This window comes from Oryctolagus cuniculus, chromosome 6 (genome assembly GCF_964237555.1).
Source record: "Oryctolagus cuniculus chromosome 6, mOryCun1.1, whole genome shotgun sequence".
Taxonomy (NCBI): domain Eukaryota; kingdom Metazoa; phylum Chordata; class Mammalia; order Lagomorpha; family Leporidae; genus Oryctolagus; species Oryctolagus cuniculus.
This window is the reverse complement of record NC_091437.1, coordinates 139,042,956-139,065,890: the sequence shown is the minus strand read 5'-3', so window position 1 is coordinate 139,065,890 and position 22,935 is coordinate 139,042,956.

Sequence of the window (22,935 nt, the reverse complement as noted above, 5' to 3'; positions counted from 1 at the left end):
ATAACTGTCCTTCCCAAAAATATGAACCTTAGTTAAAATGTGATGTGTCCTGAAATGCATACAAATTTAGGGGCCATGGTCTTGAAGTTTATAGTTATTGCTGCTGGTGACAAGCCTTGAATTTTTGCTAACATACCCTAATAAAGTATATTTTGAAGAGTAGTGAATAAAAAAAGCCTTAGGAAATGGCAGTTTTGCTCAAACTTTTCTCTGGCAATAGCAACATAATTACCAATCCAGTTCATAAAATGGAGACTCTATTTAAAATAGGACTATAAAGAACATTTAGTCTATAAATTGTCTATATCTAACAGAATGTATATGATTCCAACCTTTATTAATTAATGACTTACAATCAAATATTGCAATTCTGTTGTGGGGATGTAGGTTGCTAGGAGAGGAACTACGTTCTGACAGATCCTTGTCAACCTGCCCAACAGTGTGTGTCAATGATTGACAACTCCAGCCAAGCTAAGATTTGACAACCTCAGCAGAGCTAGGGTCTGACGGCTCCAGTGAACCTGCTGTGGGACAGCTCCTTGCAGAGCAGTGCAATGGCACGGGTCAGTAATTGACATCCTCAATCAAACTGTCATTAACTGCTCCTCACAGACCCAAAGGGTCCCTTGATTGACAGCTCCAGGTGATTCACATTTTTGACAGCCTCAGCCAACCCACCAGGGGACAGCTGTAGCCCTGGATCAAATGACAGCTTGGCCAGCCAACATGATGGGTCTACCTTCTGTGCATCGTCCAGCTCCCCTTTGTGTGCCTGGCTAAGACTCCCTTTCTCTGCATGGTGCAAGAACGCCGCCAATACGCCAGCAAGTTCCTGCCCCTTCCTAGGTAAAGGAAATACAAAGTTCTACAATGTTGCAAACTTGCAACTAGTGCTATCTGGAAACCTGGGTGCAGGATGTGTCCCTCTAAGACCTTTAAATCATTACAATGTCATTATAATAAAACTCTCATGTGGGCAAGCCCACTCTCATCATGTACCTGTTGCCACAACACTTGTGATATTTCCTAAAAAGAGCACAGAAAGGGTCTGGGCTATGGCATAATGGGTGAAGCCGGCACCTGCAGTGACAGCATCTCTTATGGGCACTGGTTCGAGTTCCAGCTGCTCCACTTCCAATCCAGTTCTTTGCTATGACCTGGGAAAGCAGTAAAAAATGGACCAAGTCCTTGGGCCCCTGTAACTGTGTGGGAGACCTGGAAGAAGATCCTTGCTCCTGACTTCAGATTGGCTCAGCTCCGGCCACTTTGGCCAATTGGGCATTGAACCAGCGGATGGAAGACCTCTCTATCTCTCTCTCTCTGCCTCTCCTTCTCTCTCTGTGTAACTCTGACTTTCAAATAAATAAATAAATCTTTAAAAAAAAAGAACACAGAAATACTTGGTGTTCCAGTGCCACCCCTAATTCTGCCCTGTTTTGAATATTCAGTTGGGTTCCACCCTGGCCATCACCCTCCTTGCATCTGGAGGGTATAAGGGTAGGCTCAATTGGCTCATGAGGCTTTTTTCCTTTGTCACTTTTTTTTTTTCTTTTGTTGATGACACTTTCATTGTTGGACATTTTTCCTTGGAGAGTTTTCTTTGGGGCTTTATGCACTTTTGGCTTTTTGCCCATGCACAACATGGTTCTTAAATTTGCGCTTTCCTTTTACTTCAAACAAAGCCTGTTATCCTGTACATCTTTATGCCTGCTACCTTGAGGGATGAACCTTCTGTAGGGGTATAAGGGAGCTCCCCTCCCCCATCCCAAACATAGTTCTAGTGTGAAACTCCATTTCTCCCACTAATAATAAAGAGACAGAACTTTCATTATTGCATGCTAATCATCAAAACTACTAGTTGATTTTTCAGTTAACTTTCCATTAGATCACTGGTTTGGGGAAAGTGATATTAATCAGTCTCCCTCACTGTCATGACAACCTGCAGACCTGGATCTCCTACAACCCAGAACTGTTATAAATCTGTTATATAACTGCTTGGCTATGTGTCACTATTGTCTGCAAGCCTATATAATGGATTGGGAGGCACAGCTGGGGGCAAGCCTCTTCCCAGCTCAACTGCCACTACAAGCCAGCAGATGTGTTTTCTGTGTACTTTTGCTCACCACTGCAAATATAAAGAGGTATAAACCTGCAAAAGTATCTAAAGCTGTTCTCGACATGTCTAAGATCCAGCAACCAAGAGTTCCTCAGGGGCAGTCATGCCCCCTCCCAGGTCGTAAAACAAATAGGGTTTTGTCCTTACACTCACACAAAAGTCTTTGATGGAAGAGTGGTCATGATCTTGCTCTCTAGCCCACACAAGGACTGGAGGTGTGGACTGGCATGAGTGATGTGGCAGCAGCTATTTCTCAACCAAGAAAGGCTTGCTCATCATGGCCCACATAGCCTCTGAGCCTACTCCTTTTGCAGGTACTGAACAACTCCCTGAACCATTACCAGGGACCGGCAAACCCCCTGGCTCAATTTTCTGTGCGGTTTCTGCAAAGCTCCTAAAGGTTTGGTCATTTTGTTCTATCATATAGATAATGTGATAATAATTTATGACTCTTGCAGATTTGGAAACCACTATATCCACTCTGCTGAGCCATCTAAAGTCACCCCTTGAAAGGTGGCCAATAGTCATTGGTCCAATAGTTATTGATCCTTTGCCCTCTCCAGATCAGTACACCTCAGGGGCTACAAGCACCCTACTAGACTAGATGCATACCTTCAGACCATGGACAGCTGATGGGCTTGTTGGATGTACACTTAGCTGCCTGTCAAGTCTGCAGCAGAACTGTCTTGGAATGCAACCACAGCCACTGACCAAAGCTGGACTTACTTGGAGACATGGAGTTCTTCTGAACAATTATGGGCAAACACCTGAACCTACATAAAGGCTTTAGTCTGGGAGCAATGTAATACAACCTGGCAAGGGTTGGGGTATTCCACGTGGGATGCTTTGGGCTTTTCTGCAGAAACAATAAGGTCACCCACACAAATGCCAAACTGCAGAAAACAAACAGGAAATGGTCCTCGACCTAGGGTACCTATGGGTTTATGCAACCTATGGAAGAGGGACAGCTCTATTCATTGTATTTGGTGTTACATGCCCACTTGCAGTTTGTTGCTGTAGCTCATAATACTGCTTTGTCCTTTGTAATATTCTGCACTCCTTGCACACTCCTCACACATGTGTCGATTGTGATGCAGGAACTCTGAAAGAACTGTTGGGAGAGTGAACTTAAAAAGCCTCCTGCTGTCATGACCCTGGCAGACCCTGAACTACTACTACCTGGACCTGCTGTAACTCTGCAATACAATTGCTTGGCCGATGTGTCACTATTGTCTGTAATCTCATGCGAGGGGCTGTGGAGAACAGCTGGAGGCAGGCCTAATTTGCAGTTATACTGAGGCTGCCAGCTAATGTGCTTCCTGTGTACTTTCACCCACCACTGTAAATATAAAGAGGGATAAACTTGCGAAAGATGCCAAAGTTGTCCTTTGATCTCTCTGAATCTAAGACTGGTTTTTCCTGGAGCTGAGCTCTGGTGACACAACTGCTTTTCAGACATGACTATTCAATAGAGTCTCTTGTGCTTCGTTTAAATATTTTGAAGCCAGGGAAGGATTTGTGATGCAAATAGCTAAGCCACTGCTTGTGACATCCCCATCCCATCTCAGAGTGTTAGTTCAAGTCCCAGCTATTCTGCTTTGGATCCACCTTTCTCCTAATGCTGCTGGGGCAGCAGCAAATATTGCCCAAGTACTTGGGTCCCTGTCGCCCTTGTGGTGGACCCTGGTGGCATTTCTGGTTCCTGGCCTTTGACTGGCCCAACCATAGATGTTTCAGTCATTGTGGTGGTCAACCAGCAGGTGAAAGATATCTCACACACACACACGCACACACACGCACACACGCACATATACACACATTCTCTCTCTCCTTCTCTCTCTCTCTCTCTCTCTCTCTCTCTCTCTCTCTCCCTCTCTGTCTCACTCTGCCTTTCAGATAAATAAATCTTTCAAACATTTCTGAAGCTCTAAAGCCTGGATTCCACCCTGTTATCCTGATGGAATTGGTTTCATTGGGGACTCAGAAATGGTGTTTTTCTAGGTTCCCCAGGTGATTTATTGTGCATCCAGAGATACATTAGCTTTTATACTTGGCCATAAAGGCTTGATGACTATCGACAAAGAACCAGGCCATAGGGCAGAAAATGAGAGCATCAGGTGCTCTAACCTTTAATTTCTATATTGATAGAACTTCATACTTATCTCCCTCATTAGTGACGGTTTGCTGTTACAGAGTAAAACCTTTCATTGACTTTTTCATTTCTCCCAATTCACTCAATCTAATTGCTAAAGGAAAAAAGATATTCTCATTTACATTTCCTGCCTGATATATTTATTTCTACTAGAACCACAGTGCTAGGGAAATCTAAAAACACTAATATGATATCCCTACTAGTAAAATTTATTAAATAGGGAAATTGTATTTAATATTTGTCTTCTCAGATTTCAGATTTGCCAGTTTCCTATATTGACTGAATATTTTCATTTTCATAAAGGAATAATTTTTCAGATGATTATTTTGGGGAATGGCTTTTTAATATTCATCTGATTGTACTGTTACACATCTTAAAATCAGAACAATTTGAATTTATTGTATTTCATTTTTCTCAAACCAAAAATGAAGGATATAATGTAGATAAAAATTATAATAGTCATGCTTAACACATAACCAGACCTGTTCTATGTATTTTACATTATCTTTAGTCACTGAAACAATCAGAAAAGGGATATGTAATATATAAATTTCGGAAGTGAAATATCAAAAAATGATCTGTTAATGCACCCAGAAAGTGTCATATTGATATAATTTATAGAAAGCACTAATGATTTTCTTTACTCCAAAAACCCTAAATTCACTCATTATAACACGACCAATCACTACTCTTTAGAAAGATAAAAGAGAGGTTTTGGGTCTTTAAAACGTAGCCAACATCACCAACTTGTAAATGTAAAAGAACAAAGTGTGATTCCAAGATGGTGAACTAGGGAGTGGCATGCTGCGCTAGGCTAGAGATAAACAGTGAGGAGAGAACTGTAGGAAGTGCACTCCCAGGGGATAACTGATGAGGACAACACACGGGAGGTCCTACAAAAGGAAGAGAAACACCGCAGACCTGTGTGGAGGGTGTGGATACATGGCGGGACACAAACACAGTCGCAGCGGCTGAGAGCCTGAGCGGGCAGCAGTTTGGAGTTGGAGGTGAGGCTGGACTGCAGCAACCCATGGAGATACAGCCAGGGCAGAGAGACACATTAGTCCAGACCAGAGCCCCGGGGGCTGGCAGTTGCTACCAGGTGACTGCAAACGCAGTGGAAGTAGACGGGGATCTTTTATCTCACCTGAATTTCCCAACAGTCTCCGTTGCCTGGCTGAGAAAGGACAGGTCCTGTTTTGTGTTTGCGCGGCAGCTGAGGAAACCTCCATGTGCACACAGCAACTGTCTGAGACTGGACACCTTGTCGGCTGTACCCTCGGCTGTGGTGGGCAGGGAGCAGCATTCGGCCAGTGGCTCTTTAATACGCGTGTGATCTCCAGATTCTAGCAGAGGGGATCAATCCACAGTCCCCACTGATTTTGAGTCTGGCTGGGAGGTGCCTGGGTAACCATGTGGGGTGGTGAATTGCCCACACCCTCCAGGATGAAGACATTTAGGTGGAGCTGTCTTGGGGAATATCTGCCTCTCTGTTGACTACACAGGCTGGCGCTCTGGACCTAGCAACTGTGGGAGCCTTGTGTTCTGAGACTGTGGGACTCAAGCTTACATGAAAAGGTGCATGGTATAGCTGGGTACTGAGATCTAACATGTCCAATGTGGGTGTTACCCTGGATACTTGCCCCACCTGGAGCACTGACCAGAGCTCCCTGGCCGTACTCACCACACACCTCTTGGTATTCACTGAATGTACAAGCATTCCACTAATGCACAAAGGCGTAGCTCACAGATAAAAGCCATCAGAGGAAAAAAAATCAACTGCCCAAATACCTAAAAACAAATGCTGAAACATGAGAAAATGTTCAGGATCACTATCTATCAGGGAAATGCAAATCAAAACCACAGAGAGGTTTCCCTTCGCTCCAGTTAGAACAGCTCTCATACAGAAATCAACGAATGACCAATGCTGGCAAGGATGTGGGGAAAAAGGTACCCTGGTCTACTGTTGCTGGGAATGTAAACTGGTGCAACCACTGTGGAAGAAAGTATGGGGACACCTCAGAAATCAATACAGACCTACCATGTGATTCAGCCATCCCACTCCTGGCAATTGACCCAAACCAAAGGAAATCAGTATATAAAAGAGGTATCTGTATCTCCATGTTCATTGCAGCACAAGTCACAATAACAGATATGGAATCAACCCAGATGTCCATCAGTTGTTTACTGGATAAATAAATTATGGTATATATACACTATGGAGTACTATTCAGGTGTAAAAAAAAAAAAAAAGAAAAAAAGAAAGAAAGAAAGAAACCTGCCCTTTGCAACAAGTGGACGCAACTGGAAACCATTGTACTTAGTGAAATAATCCAGTTCCAGAAAGACAGACATCATGTATTCCATGATCCAAGATAACTGATAGAGTACCTGAAATGTAATGAATTGGAGTGAAATAGACATTTGAGATTCTATGATTGTTTATAGCCCTTGTCTTCTCTGTTGAGGAATGGTGTTCTATTTTTTTCTTCTTCTCTTTGTTGAATTCTTTTACTTAGAGTACAGGTAACTATACTACCATTAAGTATATTGAAAATTTATCTTTGTAAAAATTAAAAGTTAGACTGAGAGGGAAGGGAGGGTTGGAGCATGGGCAGGCGAGAGGGTAGGAGGAGGTGTCACTATGTTCCTAAATCTGTACATATGAAATATATTAAACTTGTATAACTTAAATAAAATTTAAAAAAGAATGAAGGGTCCCTCCTAGTAAGAAATATATTAAAAATATTGATAATCAGTACAACTTTCTCTTTTTTTTTTTTTTTGAGAGGCAGAGTGGACAGTGAGAGAGAGAGAGACAGAGAGAAAGGTCTTCCTTTGCCATTGGTTCACCCTCCAATGGCCGCCACGGCCAGCGCGCTGTGGCTGGCGCACCGCACCTATCCGATGGCAGGAGCCAGGTACTTATCCTGGTCTCCCATGGGGTGCAGGGCCCAAGCACTTGGGCCATCCTCCACTGCACTCCCTGGCCACAGCAGAGAGCTGGCCTGGAAGAGGGGCAACCGGGACTAGAACCTGGTGTGCCGGTGCCGCTAGGTGGAGGATTAGCCTAGTGAGCCGTGGCGCCGGCCTGATAATCAGTACAACTTTCTAAAACTAGGTAATTCCAGTACTTCTTGGGTCTTATGAAAATTTCTCAAATGATGCTCTTACAATTGTCCTCTTTCCCATCACTTTAGTCCCCAAATCCTCTTCAACCTGCACAAATACCCACACCCACACCCATCCCCCCCCCCCACACACACACATGCATGCACACACACACCCCAATGAAGGAAAGTGTTAGCAACTGATCTGTATTCCAAAAATTCTACTCCGAGGAGGAAAGGAAAGAAGGTCAAACCTCCTTCTGATGACAATTACTAACAAAAAGGCAATGTCTCTCTCTATAAATTACATTTAATCCGATTTGCCTGGTGTCTGGATTGCTTAATAGTAAACAAACATGAAATTTGTGGAACTATGGGGCAGGAGATTCTAAAATATCTCATAACATATGTAATCATAATAAAAAATGTTGATCTTTTATTACCTAAATAATTCCCATTGGCTACGCGAGGCACTGCATGCTCTTAGAAACTCATAAGTTAGCTGGACCATAGTCTGCTGTAATGAGGCACAGAGGTATCTGTGGATATGACTGGCATCATTAGAATTAGAAAAGTACAGTTCCGTGTAAGGTCTCTGATTCTTATGAGCTGAATGTGAGCAGTGCCCTTAAAATGAAACGGTTAGGAACAAATAGGAACCAGCATTTTGGCACAGCAAGTTAAACTGCTGACAATGATATCAGCATCCTGTTTGGGCACTATTTAGAGTTTCAGCTCATCCACTTCCAATCCAGCTCCGTGCTAATGTACCTGGGATAACAGTAATGATGGCCCAATCACTTGAGCCCCTACTCCCCACGAGGGAGACCAGGATGGAGTTCCAGGCCCCTGGCTTCTGCCTGGCCCAGTCCTGGCCATTGTAACTATCTGGAGTGTGAACCAACAGATGGAAGTTCTCTCTGTCTCTGTCTCTGTCTCTCTCTTCCTCTCTAACTCTGCCTTTCACATAAATAAATGAATCTTTAAAAATGTGTGACAAATTAACAATATGTAATATTAACATGAAGAAAATAGAAAAAAAGCCAGATAATGAAATAAATCAAGCAGATAAATAAATGGACAGATTTTTCATGCTCATGAATAGAAAGGATCACTATTGTTAAGAGGTCAATTCTTCCCAACATACTCCACTAATTAAATGTAACCATATAATATCCCAGCAAGGTATTTTAACAACAACAAAGATTCTAATCAATATATTTAAAAGCAAAATGCCTATAATGGCCAATAAACACTGAAGCAGGAGAAATTTAGAGGAATGGCACTACAAAATTTTAAGACATATTATAAGGGTACAGTAATCAAGATAGCATAATTTTGGTGAGATAAGAGAGACATCGATCAATGAGATAATTGAAAAATATACCTACATAATACAAATGAGAAACATAGATTTTACAGAAAACAGTGCCAGAAAAACTGTAAATCCAAATGCAGAAACAATAGCAAAAACAAAAAAAAATAGAATCTAGATTCAGATGTGCACCTGTCACAAAAACTAACTTAAAATGTATCACATGGGCAGGTGCTATGGGTATAGCAAGTTAAGCCACTGCTTATGATACCCACATCTTATATACCTGTTCAGATTTCAGCTACTTGGCTTCTGACACAGCTTCCTGTTAATGTGCCTGGAAAAGCAGCAGGTGCTGATTCAAGTACTTGGGTCTCTCCCAGTGAAGTGGGAGACCTGGCTGAAGTTTCTGGATTCTAGTTTCAGCCAGCCCCAGCTCTGGGTGTTATAGCCACTTGAGGAATGAACTAGTGATTGGACAATCTCTCTCTTGCTCTCACTCTTGCTCTTGCTTGCTCTCTATGTCTCTTCCTCTCTTTTTGTCACTCTCTGCCTTTCAGATAAATAAATAACCTCTTTTAAATGGATCATAGCTAAAAATGTAAAGCACAAAGCTCTGGAACTTTTAAAAGATGACAAGGATCTGAAATTAGTATGTTGAGGAGATGTCACCACCGGGTGACTTTCACAGTGCTTGTGTTTAGATAGTCCTTACATGGTAGCCTAACACCATGTCACAATGTGTATGTCATTCCACCTCAATTCATGTCATATAAGCATGGTATCCCATAGCATCAGAAGAAGTACAGTAAGATTTTGAGAAATAGAGACCACATTCACACAATTTTTATAGCCTACTGTTATAATTGTCCTATATTACTGACAGTTATTGTTGTTAATCTCTTACTGTTCCTAATTTATAAATTAAACTTTATCATAAGTATGTGTGTATAGGATAAACAGTACATATAGAGTTTGTACTATCTGCTGCATTAGGCATCCATGAGACACCTCGGGACATATCTCCCGAGGATAAGGTAGTGTACCACTATAATAGGTACTTCAGCTGGTGAGTGCATATACAAACTTTGGTGCATTTATTCAGTGCAATATTTTCAACAAAATATCAAGACATAAAAAGATCCAAAGGAACCTTTCAAACATTTTGTTACCTATTCAGAAAGAAGCCAGTATTAAAAGTCTAGTGGGTATACAATTCCAACTACATGACATTCAGGAAAAGGCAAACTAGAAATATAGTAATGAGATCAGTGGTTGCCAGGGTTTGGGAGGGGTGGGTGTACAGGGGAAAAGATGAAACTAAAATGACTTTTAGTGAAATAAAACTTTTATAGGGCATTGGTAATGGCAGATGTACTATATTATGTATCAAAATCTATTGAACAACAAAAATAGTCATCATTACTGTAAAACATTTTAGTTAATAGTCACACAGCAGTATTGGTTCATTAGCAGTAACAAACATAGCACACTAATGCATGATGTTAATAATAGGGGAAATATTGGGAGGAGGTAAATGTATGGGAAGCCTTTGTTATCTTGCTTAATTTTTCTGTGAATGTTAAACTGCTCTAAAAATAAAGTCTACTCATTAAAACAAATTATAAAGTTGAGCCCAACATAGCCCTAGAAGACTGTCATTATTCGTTGCCTATGATAAAGAGGAGTCAATTATGTCACCCCAGCTCTAAAGGTAAAACCCATCACTGTAAACATCCTTATGCTCTGATCCATGCCCTGAGTGTCAACCTGCTCTTTCTCCTGCTGTCTAAGTTCACTATTACTGTCTATCATCAAGGGAATAAATTGCTACCTTCTGTGACAATGACAGGATAGTATGTATTCCTTGATAGGTACTGACAGGTTTGCCTATGTAGGTGAGAGAATTGTGCTATGATGCTCACATGCTCATAAAAGCAATAGATACAGTCTACAGGTACAGATCCTACTTCTCCTCACTCGTCCCTAATTTGATGTACTGAATTGCATCAGGACTCCCTGTAGTGCCTGTCCTACTCTGAAATCCTAGGAAGTGAGTTAGCCACCAGCTCCAATGTAAAGTCACTTATGTAATACAAGTAGTAATTATTATATAATTATATAATATTATCATACATTTATTACTTAATAAAATAAATAATAATATTGACAGGTCAATGTCCACATAATATATGGTATCCCAATTATTTAAATAAGATAATTATTATGATATTAAATAATGTTGATGAGCTGTGTATATGACCAAGTGCTTATAACCAATAATATGTCTTTTATACTCACAGCAATTAAGTGATGAAGTTATAATGATTATTATTTTTAACAAGAAAAGGAAACAAGGATTTGTAAGGGTGAATAATTTTCCCAGAATCTCACAGCTATTAAGTGTTTCATCCAGGTTTTAAACTAAGGGAATGTCACTTCAGAGCCCGTGTTTTTATTGCCTCTGTATGCAATAACCATGGAGAACCTTTCAAATATTCTAGAGGATGCAATTTATGTGAGAGGCACTGTAATGTAGCAGAGACTGTAATGGACAGTAGCCACAGTTCCTTCCTAATTTTCCATGTGGTAGAGCACTTGAGTTATTAGATAACTCATGTTTTTGTTTTGTTTTTTCATTTATAAAATAATGGGTCATCATTGTGGCACAGGGGGTTAGGCTGTCCCTTGCAATAGCAATCCCCTATCAGAGTGTGATTCAAGTCCCAGCTGCTTGGCTTCCAATATAGCTCCCTACGAATGTGCCTAGGAAAGCAATGCCACCCATGTGAGAGACTCGGATGAAGTTCGAGGCTCCTGGCTTTGGCCTGGTTCAGCTCTAGCCATTGTGGCCACTTTCCGGGGAATGAATGAGTTGAAAGACCTCTCTTTCTTTCTGTACCTCTGCTTTTTAAATAAATCAATAAATCTTTTAAAAAAATTACTCTTAACCAATTGGCATTTTCCATCCTGTGAATTGGCAAGGATTTCTTACATAGAATACAATGTACTGACCATAAAAAATTTAACTCATCTTCACCAAATTCAAAAATTGCTTCTTATCAAAAGATGTTAATAAGAAAAAGAAACTACAGACTAGGAGAAAATACCTGCACCATTTTCTGATAGGGGACTCATATCCCTGTTAAATAAAGAAGTACTACAAGTTGATTTGCAACTGAAGTTCTAGTTATCATAAGAACTCCTGAATACTTCATAGCTTTCTGTTTAACAGGGTAGATACAAAACATTAAACCCCACTCATCTGGTCCTCTCCAAAATGTCCTTGAGGCATCTGCTTAATACTCCTTGAGTTGAAAATCAATGTTTGAATGTTGACATATAAAATAGCACTGTAAATAATGAAACACCTCTGTATTTGTTTGTTTATATTTTCTTTCCCAGAAACTTTTCACAGGGGAACTCACTGTCAAACAGAATGGTACGATCTACATGTCCAATTGCCACAACCATTTAAGTTGTCCAAATTTTACCAAGAGCAGTAATTGACCACTACCCCTGGTTGGTACTCAGGCTACCAAGAGGCTTAGTATTTTCAGGCTTCATGTGAATTGTGATGAGTGAAGGAATAATCTAGTCATCTTATCCATTCTAACAAACCTTTAGCTCCCCCTGAAAAGCTATGATAAGATGATATAAACAATGATAAAAATATAAATATATCAGTCTCAGATCTCAATGAATACATATTCTCTCAATTCCCAATAAGTTATTTCATCTACATGAAAGAAGAGGCATCTTGTGAAAAGGAAACTCACAAAACAATGGGAAGATATCTTTTCTGTTGCTGCTTTTAAAGATTATTTATTTGAGGCCGGTGCCGCGGCTCACTAGGCTAATCCTCCGCCTTGAGGCGCTGGCACACCGGGTTTTAGTCCTGGTTGGGGTGCCGGATTCTGTCCCGGTTGCCCCTCTTCCAGGCCAGCTCTCTGCAGTGGCCAGGGAGTGCAGTGGAGGATGGCCCAAGTACTTGGGCCCTGCACCCCATGGGAGACCAGGAGAAGTACCTGGCTCCTGCCATCGGATCAGTGTGGTGCGCTGGCCACAGCGCGCCAGCCGTGGCAGCCATTGAAGGGTGAACCAACGGCAAAGGAAGACCTTTCTCTCTGTCTCTCTCTCTCACTGTCCACTCTGCCTGTCAAAAAAAAAATAAAAAGAAATAAAAGATTATTTATTTATTTGAAAGGCAGAGTTAGAGAGGCAGAGGCAGAGAGAGAGAGAGAGAGAGAGAGAGAGAGGTCTTCCATCTGCTGGTTCACTCCCTAGATGGCTGCAATGGCCAGAGTTGGGCCTTTCCGAAACCAGGAACCTGGAGTTTCCTCCAGGTCCCATACGTGGGTGTAGAGGCCCAAGGACTTCGGCCATCTTCCACTGCTTCCCCAGGCCATAGCAGGGAGCTGGATTGAAGTAGAGCAGCCGGGCTCCAACTGGTGCCCACATGGGACGCTGGCACTGCAGGTATCAGCTTTACTCACTATGCCACAGCACTGGCCTCATAGGAAGATATCTTTAAATACAGCGGGAAAGCAATGTACCATTCCTGATGAAAACATAATGGTTCTAGTCTCCTAGAACTTTCTTCATACCTGATATACACATGGGTTGCTATAATAAATATTCTAACACGCTCTCCCTCTGCATGACCAGAGTCTTAGAAGGAGCAGCCCCTCTACAAATCTGGGAATGCTATGATTCTTATCCTTTTTTGTATCATTTCCACAATGCCTTGCTTTTAAACATTATCAGAATTGACTTCATTTTCTTGATTTTCCCTTTATCTCATAAATGATACCCCTCAATTTCTTTTAAAAATCTCTGCACCTTTGTCATTTGTTAGAATAATACAATTAAGCCAAAATTTGTAAGCATTCACTCTTGTCGATTGATATGTTAACTTAGCACTTTCTATAGTCTCTCTCTCTCTCCTTTTTTAAAGATTTATTTATAGAGTTATATAGAGAGAGGGAGAGACAGAGTGAGGTCTTCCAGCCACTGGTTCACTCCCCAAATGGCTGCAATGGCCAAAGATGGGCCTTGCCAAAGCCAGGTGCCAGAAGCTTCCTCCAGGTTTCCCATGTGGGTGGAGAGTCCTAAGCATGTGTATCATCTTCTCTACTTCTTTCCCAGGCATATTATCAGGAAGCTAGATTGGAAGTGGAGCAGCTGGGACTAGAATTGGCATCTATATGGGATGATGGCACTGTAGGCAGCAGCTTAACCTGTTATGCCATAGCATAGGCGCCTATAGTATTTCTTCTAAAATTTTTTGTCTGAAATATCGAAACTCATTTAAAAACTTGTGACTCAAAATTATGGAGTTTATTAAAAAATTAAATAGGATGAACTATAGAAGTATTCCAGGATGTCAGTTGATATCACCAGTACTTCTTAATCCTTTGTTTAACAGTAATAAGTGTGTGTGTGTGTGTGTGTGCGTGTGTGTATTTGATCCATCCTCTGTCCCACCCATGCCTGAATAAGTAAAACACAGCCATATAGATTTAATCTGTGGATATGTTTCCATTTCTAAAAATGCTACACTTTTATATGGAAACGAATCTGAATATGATATGCAATCTCTTGTTTCTCTGGTATTAAATTATATATATCACTTATTTATTCTTTTAGGGCATTCACACAACTCATTAATACACTTTGAGAAAATTCTAATTATGTGAATATTCTTGGATGAAAAAATTTATTACCTTAAATGATTATCAATGACTTAAATAATGTTAAATCCCAGAGTTTCTAATTTACGTAAAAATAAACTCAATCATATGGTGTTTACTAACAATTCGACTTTTAAAATTTGCTATTTCATATACACCTTAAAGTTGCAAATAGGAAGCAATGTATTCATTGTGGAAACCGGGGGAGGCTCTTACAAATTTTCTATTCTCTCTTCACAGTTCGTAACTCTGATAGTGCTTTCAAAGACTTCAGAGATTAAGGCTTTTGAGACCATCTTAGCCAGCACATTTTTTATTGTAAATTCTCAAATCTCAGAAAGGTGATGATACTCTGAACAAACATATTCCAACAGAGGACTATCTTAATTATACTTTTTTTAAAGATTTATTTTATTTATTTGAAAGGGCTACAGAGAGAGGTAGAGACAGAGAGAGAGGTCTTTCATCCACTGGTTCACTCCCCAGATGGCCACAATAGCCGAAGCTGCACTGATCCGAAGCCAGGAGCCAGGAGCTTCTTCCGGGACTCCCATCTGGGTGTAGGGGCCCAAGGACTTGAGCCATCTTCTACTGCTATCCCAGGCCATAGCAGAGAGCTGGACTGGAAGAGGAGCAGCCGAGACCGGAACCGGCGCCCAAATGAGATGCTGGCGCTTCAGGCCAGGGCTTTAACCTGCTGCGCCACAGCGACAGCCCCAATTATGTTTCAAATATGGTAATTAAAAATTCTAATTAGAGTATTAATGTAATTCTTACATAGCATTCTAAAAATTGTTGACACTTTATACAGTTAAGAATAACAATAAAACATTTCCTTCTATTTATGTGAATTGCATTTAAAACATACAAATGAGTTTACATGATCATTTATAAAATTCACATTAACAATTTTGACATGTAATTTTTTGAAAATTAATGTAATTTATATAGCAGAAATAATACTGAATTATTTTTATAATAAATTATGTTAATTGGCAAACTCAGTAACTTCTATTAAGCTATTCATAAAAACAATCAACTATAGTAGATAGTAGGGTAAATTCATTTCTATTAAATGCAAAATATAATTATTAAAAATCACAGAATATTATAGCTGTGGAAACATATTCAAGAGCATCTCTATTCAGTAAAACTAACTGTCCAAAGTCTATCACTGAAAGATATGCAATATGTTTTTCATTTTCAAAGAACTCAATCAGGGAGATATTGCATACTTCCCCTGTAATACATCCTCAGGTTTTAAAATCCTGTTGTCAGGAATTTCTTCTTCTCCCTATCTAACCTACATCACTCATGCCTCAGTTAAGTCCATTACTTTTTTTTTTTTCCAGTATAAATTGAGAACTGCTGAGATAGAACTGATTTAGCGATTGAAACAAGTTGAATTGTACCAGGGGTTACTATCTCAGAAAGCATTATAAAAATAGAATAATTTTGATAGCCTAAATAGAACAAAACATAGCAAATAACCAATAACAAAAGAATTTCACTAAATGATTTGTAAAACGCTTGAGACATAGCAGATTGGTGGTGAATTTACTTTTTCTTGTTTAATACTGCCAATTTCATAGGTAAACATAGGTAAATGTTCTTATTGTAAAAGCAATGAAAGGAGAAAAATATTTAGGCATAAATTTAGAAATTTCAGAATATGTTCCATTTCATTTATGGGATTCTACATATTCTGAATATTTTAATATTTCAAATTACACATCTCAAATTTCTGTGAGTTGTGTGAGCTTATTTCCAAGTGAATATTGGAATTCCTATCTAGATTGGTGAAATTCAGTTACCAAGAGATTGTAACCATTTAAGGACTGAAAACGCAAGTACTAATTTTCTTGGATATTTTTCATCAAACCACATTCACATGCTTTGTATTATTCTCCATAGTTTGACCGGTAATTCCATTACTATGATTTTTATTCCTTTCATGGTTCAGTATCAGATTGACATGGAGGGTTACTCTTTTGGAGAAATGATATTTTATATTCTCTGTAAATCTATAGATATCTACAGTATTTTTTGTTGACCTTAATCTAGGTATGACCACAGAGAAAAAATAGCCAGATAACATCAAATTTGGAACTTTTTCTCTATAGTAAGGTAAACAGAACCTCAACTGCAAGAGAAAAATCACTTCCAAGACATTAAAATTCAGACTACCTGTGTTAACTAGGTGGCTGACATTCCAACTCCTTTGTACTTGACATGAGTTTACAGGTTCATGTCTGGAAGAAGAAAACTCTTTTTTCAGATTCTACTACTGTCTAACATGAAACCATAAGACTTAGAGATGTTTCTTGGCAGACTTCATTCGTACTCTTTTCATGGCTACCACTACAATGTCTTTTATGCAGTCAAAATAGTTATATGTTAAACTTTTGCTTTGGACAATATTGTCGACCTTTAAAATAATTTCTGTGAGGGTGGAGGACAGAGGTATGAGGGAGAGACTGAAAGAGAACAAACTTTGTCAAGAAGTAGCTCATAACCAGATGAGAAATCACCATGAAACAAAAATGTCCCAATTTCCAATGGGAGGGAAGTAAACAACAAAAACTCTTTAACTCAGAAATATATCTCAGATTTATACAGACTATATAACCTGAAATTAAGATTTCATTTTCTCAAAGTGTCAACTATAGACCATTAACACTATTTTCTTTTGTTGTTCCAAAGACACAGGTTACTAATCATTAGCCTACACTTACTAAATAAAAATCTTTGATGATGGGTCTTAGAAATTAGCATTTTTAATAAGTTTCTTATGTGATTACCAGAGCCACTAAAATTTAATAACCACCCTTGTAGCATTCACAGACATGGAAATAAACACAACAAAACATCACAGAAACCTCGCCCATCAAGAAAATCTTTGAAGATGGCCAGGTTTAAGTCCTGTTAGACTGATGAGCTTGGTTGAAAGAGGATCCCTTCCTCTGGCCAGAACATCATCTAATTAATAACACTGTTGGCTTTAAGAGCAAGGGAAAGCAAGTAACCGACTCAACGCCGTCAGGCCAACGCAACGACGTCCTTGAGGACAGAGGCTGTGTGGTTCACAGCTGTGGCTCCAGCATAGAGTAGGCACATGGATATTTGTCAAATGCATGGGTGAACAGGATCAGAGAGTTTGCCCTACTAGTCAAAGGGCAATCAATTGCCTTCTTCAAAACCAAGCACAGTGTTTACAGAATGTATGACTGGCTACCACACCCTGAATAATGTGCCTCCAAAATATGCTGAAGGCAATGGTGTGTGTGGGAGACTAATGGAAAATTACCAGCCGAGACTGAAAGCAAGCTGTGCTCTTGACCTTCTCAGGGGTTTCCTTTTTCCTCAGCATTTGGCACTATTTTTGTTTTCATCACTCCCACTTACAGTAATCTCTGTAAGCAACATATTGATATATGGTTATTCTCCAGTCACCTTTCTTTCTATTGTATTTTCCTCTTAAACATCTAGTTAATTTTTTGTATGTGACTTTATTACAAAAATGGGAAGTAGATATTTAAAATAATGAGACAGATGAGATTTCACCTGCATATCCTAATGCATTGATTTTAAAGCATTAAGTTTTTGGCATAAATTGAGTTCTGCAAAGGGGAAAAAATCAATACTTAAGAGATTAAGTGAAATGCTTGGCAAAAGCTAATAATATGATAGTGGACCAATCCAAAGTGTTTGATGAATAATAATTTCATAGCTTGACGAATATATACAAATTTATCATAAGTTCACTTAAAATATTCCTTCCTGTAAAATATAAGTTCACATTTCAAAATGCAGATAAAATTGACACAAATCACTTGAGCTTCATATGGCAGTTCTGACTTTCCGAAAACTTGGTAAAATAAAGTTCATGATTACTTAAATATTTTGCTGAAACAAAGTGGGAAGTCAAAATCTAATTGGTGGTTTTAAACTGGGATGGTTTAAATTAGCATTTCTAATTTATATTTTTAAAGATTTATTTATTTGAAAGCAGAATTTCCAAAACAGAAGGAGAAACAGAGAGAGAAGAGAGAGAGAGAGATCTTCCATCTGCTGCTTCACTCCCCAAATGATCTCAACAGCCAATGCTGTGCCGATAGAAAGCCAGGAGCTTAAAACTCCATCCAGGTCTGCTATGTGGGTGGTAGGGACACTCGCACTTGGGCCGTTTTCTGCTTCTTTCTCAGACACATTAACAGGGGACTGGATAGGATATGAAGCAGCAGAGACTTGAACTGCTGCACACATGGGATGTTGACATTGCAGACAGTGGCCAAACCCACTGTGCCTCAATACCATCCCATGAATTTAAACATATATACAGTATATGTTACAAGAATTATACACTATTTATAAATAGAAAAGGCACCCATGGTAATCTTGTGTTGCTCTTAGAAGTAACATTAAATAATAAACAATGTATTTATCCCAGAAAACCTTCATGTACTGACTTCTAAATATTAAATATTGTTAACAGGCTCCAGGAAAATAAGAATAAAATATAGGCCGGCGCCATGGCTCACTAGGCTAATCCTCCACCTGCAGCGCCGGCACCGCGGGGTTCTAGTCCTGGTCAGGGCACCGGATTCTTTCCCGGTTGCCCCTCTTCCAGGCCAGCTCTCTGCTGTGGCCCAGGAGTGCCCTGCACCCCATGGGAGACCAGGATAAGCACCTGGCTCCTGCCTTCGGATCAGCACAGCAGCCATTGGAGGGTGAACCAACAGCAAAGGAAGAACTTTCTCTCTGTCTCTCTCTCTCTCACTGTCCACTCTGCCTGTCAACAAAAAAAAAAAAAAGAATAATATATATATATGAAGTCTTATTGACAAAACGCCCATAGGAAATATTTTACAAATGTGATGCATACTACTATAAAATAATGAAATGTTGAAATAAATATAATTTGAAACTGACCAGTTGGAAAGATGAAGGAAAAGTGGGTAATTCAGAAAATTTCAAAGTCCTGAGTTTTTTAGGGAATTGTTAGCAGTGCAAAATAGGTCGTGGGTGGGTGGGTGGTGTATCAGTTAAGATGCCACTTGGGTTGCCCACATTTCATATCAGAGTGCCTGTGTTCAAGCTCTCACTCCACTTCCAATTCCAACTTCTCACTAATATGCAGCCTGACAGACAGTGGTAATGAGTTAAGTACCTGAATCTCTGCCGCTCATGTGTGAAACCAAGACTGAATCCTGGGCTCCTGCCTTTTACATAGCCCAGTCCAGTTCCTGCTAGCATTTGGGGAGTGAATCAGGGGATGAAAGACACCTCTGTGTGTCCATCTGCCTCTGTTTCTGGATATAAAATATTTGCATATTTTATATCCAAAATATCCTCTTCTAAGCCTTCATCCAAGATCTAAATGCTTAATGATTTTTTAATTTATTTATTTATCATTTAAACAAGTTCGAATGGAAAATCTATATCATGTTATTACAGCCCACATTATCTAAGTAGAACAAATAGCTAATAACTTGTTTAAATAGTTCCATAAAGTTTAGACTTTGCACATATAGTTTTATAACTTTCTACACAACTTCAATATTATTATATGCATATATTAGAAATAAATCGAGATCAGATTTTAAGTCATATAGCAATAACAGCTATATGTCAAAGCTCAGAGTTGAATTACAGCTCATTACTGATCCCTGAATCCTTCCAAAACACTTATGCTCTAGATGAGCATCTATTTCTCTGTCAATTTGTCTGTGTAACTACCTATCTATTCAAAACTTGATTTGTATGTACAGGCAGCTGAGTATATGAAAATTTAACTCCAGTGTTTTCAGTATATCAGTAATGATATTTCTCCTTCAATAGAAATCATTTTAAAAGTATTTTTGAAATATTTAGACAAATATCCTTAAATTTTTATTTTTTATTTTTGTTTTCCTCCTTCTTTGGTTTTTCATAGAATTTTGACTATAATTTTAAGCTTACTCTGTGAAAGGTGATTATGCGGTCCTTATTCTTTGATCCTTTCTCTATAGTTCTCTAAATATCATCAATCAACAAAACGATACTTGTCAACACAAAACTTTCTCTAAATCAGTATACATTAGATAAATAAAAAGAGATAATTGAATTTTCTCTAACTTTTGCTTAAAATGCTGTCAAGGATCAATGGGCTAGTATGGTGATTTTTATGCAGTAGACAGTAAATATTTATAGAAAAAAAAGTAAGAATGTGGGGGAATGATTCTGTTTATGAATACTAAGTAATTCTTAATAGAGAGCTTGGCTCACTATGTCAAACCCATAGGAAGTTTGGAGTCTACCATCATGTGTGGTTCAATTCTCAGGTGAATAATCCAGTGCCCAAAGGAAAAAAATAAATAAATAAAAACCTCATGTAATCCATGGTATTGATTTTTATTCCTACATTTATAATGAGAAGTTAAAATATGGAAGAAAATAAATCAGAAGTAATAAGGAGAAAAAGTTAATTAAACTTTTCAACTTCATGAAAGCTAGAAATATAAGGAAATGCAAGTTTGTACTTCAGATGACCCAAAGCATCTGTTCCTAATAGTGCTATACGGTCAGTTTTCATTGAGAATCCCTTCTTATGCATGCTATTTTTAGATTTATCACAGAATCCTTTGAAAGGTTGAAAATTTATTGCTGTCTGGCTTTTAATGAACTTGTACATTAGGGAAGAATGCTAGGGATGATTTGGTCCCTTTTGCCCATCAGGCCAAAAACTGTTAGTGTACTCTGGGCCAGATATGAAGGACGAAAGTTATCTGGCTTGTGTGTGTTTCTTTGTTGAGGTCATGTTGAGGACATGATTGCAGAATAGCCCCAGAAGATGATGACTAAAGTAAATTTTCATATATTCAATCTTTGATGTGGTTCACTACAATTCAGCTCTTTTTTTTTTTTCTATTTCAAAGATGTAGCATTTCAACTCAACACATAGCCAGAAGGGTAACAAACTGCAGAATTCTATAGTTGATTACTTTTCTTCCACAATTTTTTAGAATAAATTAATTCACTATTTTAATGATTTATTTATTCTTTCTTGTAATCATTTAAAACACTTCTGAATGTTATGTATAGTTTATTGAGAGATGAAACCATCTTTAATCTAGTAGGAGACCAAGGTAAACTAATCATTATTTGATATATTGGGATGTGAACTTTATGCGAAACAAATATAAAGCACACCAGTAGGATAAAGACAAAGTTTTCAGAATGTGTACACATGGAGAAGTTGGCTAGGGAAAAAAGCAGGCTTGGAAAGCTGCAAAAATGAGAGGAAAATTTTTTCATCCAGAAGGAATGGGATGTGAAAAGGTAAACTTTGTGAACTGGATGGAGAATTCTGAGAACAAATTTGACTAGAAATATATATTTTAGAAGAATAAGCACTTTATTACTCTCAAATTCTGGAGTAGGAATGTTTTAGAGCCAATATGTATTGGTCAGTCACATCAATAATAGTAAAAATGGAAATTAATAGAAGATAATATTAACTGAAGAAAAATCAACATACTACAAATGACAATAAATAGAAATACTTAACCTGTTAAACACACCATTATGTTCAATGTAATTTTCCCTCATGCATAATATACAAAGTTAATTTTATTGGTATTAAAATAGGCCAGATAAAAATCAGAATAGTTTCCATTCTCACAAACAGGAGGGACTGCATGAAAACCTTTCCTTATCTCATCAAGCTCCAAGTCGCTTGTTCACAGCCCTGTCTCTTCCATGGTGGAACAGTGTTTGGTTTTGTTTTCTTTTCTTTTTTCTTCATACTATTTATTAAAATCTTTTACTTAGCGTAGGGTTAACTATGTGATCAGTAAGTAAACTGAAAATAGATCTTTGTAAAATTTAAAGTGGGAATGTGAGAGGGAGGCGGAGAAGGGCTGGAGCATGGGTGGGAAGAAGGGTAGAGGGAGAAATCTCACTGTCTTCCTAAATCTAAATATATGAAATATATGAAAATGTATAACTTAAATAAAATTTTAAGGAGATTTTAAAAAACACATTTTTCCTTGTTTTTACAACAAACTGTAAATAAGTGTTTTTATGCCAAACTATAAAAAAGTTTTACCTTCAAGGAATCAGTATAATCTACAACTTAATATATTTTAGACCTGACCAATACTGTATAAACAAGATCTAATAAAATTATTAAGTACAATATTGATACAAATTCCCAAATTTTGGATGTCTACAGTGTTCCAATGGTCTGAGATACAAAAGGCATATATTTATGTCATATCACAGTAATAATCATGTGGTTAGTCCACTAAGGAAAACAAGTTATTTTAAATATATATTTCAATGCCAAATACTAAAATGAATCTGCCAATCTTGAATGTTCATAAGAATAAATATTCAGTATTTAAGCTTCAGAAAATTTGAGTAAGAGTGCAAGAGAATAACTCACCTTGCCCTATATTTAGGACTCACTTCTTTCTGCCTCTACAACGTTACTGTCTCCTATGGCCACTATCTTCTTAAATGGAACCTGATCTGAGAGATTGAGGAGTAAACAACTTGACACTGCA